This window comes from Epinephelus moara, unplaced genomic scaffold (genome assembly GCF_006386435.1).
Source record: "Epinephelus moara isolate mb unplaced genomic scaffold, YSFRI_EMoa_1.0 scaffold1395, whole genome shotgun sequence".
Classification (NCBI taxonomy): domain Eukaryota; kingdom Metazoa; phylum Chordata; class Actinopteri; order Perciformes; family Serranidae; genus Epinephelus; species Epinephelus moara.
This window is the reverse complement of record NW_026078879.1, coordinates 10987-11964: the sequence shown is the minus strand read 5'-3', so window position 1 is coordinate 11964 and position 978 is coordinate 10987.

Genomic DNA, 978 nt, shown 5'->3' with positions numbered 1-978 from the left:
AGCCCTGTTCTGACATTATATGTGGGTTTGTATGCTATATAAACTATGTGTGTACCTACATTATATCAATCGGAATGTATTGTCACTAGCTCAGCTCAGTAAGATACCGTAACAGTTCGTTAGCGTAGCCGTTCGTTAGCAAAGCGACTAGTTAGCGTAGCGGCTAGGTAGCGTAGGACTTACTTAGCCCCCAGCATCCTTCGACTCAGCAGGAGAGTGCGGTATTTTAGGCATCAGCTCACACTGGTTGTTTTGAAACTGTGGAATATTCAGTGATTAAATTGCAATGTTTTGCCATTAGCTTATCTTAGTAAGCTAGCGTAACTTAGCGGGTAGTTAGCGTAGCGGCTAGTTAGCCGCCATTGTTCTCTGACTCGGCCAGAGAGTGATGTGTTGTAACTTAGGGGAGAGGGGTGTCGAACGGAGCATTTTTTCATATTTCCCTCTCTGCACAGAGATGCATTTATTTATAGTAACTACATTTTATAGTGAACAACGTACATATCGTCTCGTCTCGTCGTCCTCCGCTTATCCGGGTCCGGGTCGCGGGGGCAGCAGCCTCAGCAAAGAAGCCCAGACAGTCCTCTCCCCAGCCACCTCCGTCAGCTCTTCCGAAGGAACCCCGAGGCGTTCCCAGGCCAGCCGGGTGATGTAATCCCTCCAGCGTGTCCTGGGGCGGCCCCGAGGTCTCCTCCCGGCTGGACATGCCCGAAATACCTCCCAAGGTAGGCGTCCGGGAGGTATCCTTACCAGATGCCCGAACCACCTCAACTGGCTCCTCTCGATGTGGAGGAGCAGCGGCTCTACTCCGAGTCCCTCCCGGATGTCCGAGCTCCTCACCCTATCTCTAAGGCTGAGCCCAGCCACCCTGCGGAGGAAACTCATTTCGGCCGCTTGTACTCGCGATCTCGTTCTTTCGGTCACTACCCAGAGCTCATGACCATAGGTGAGGGTTGGAACGTAGATCGACTGGTAAAT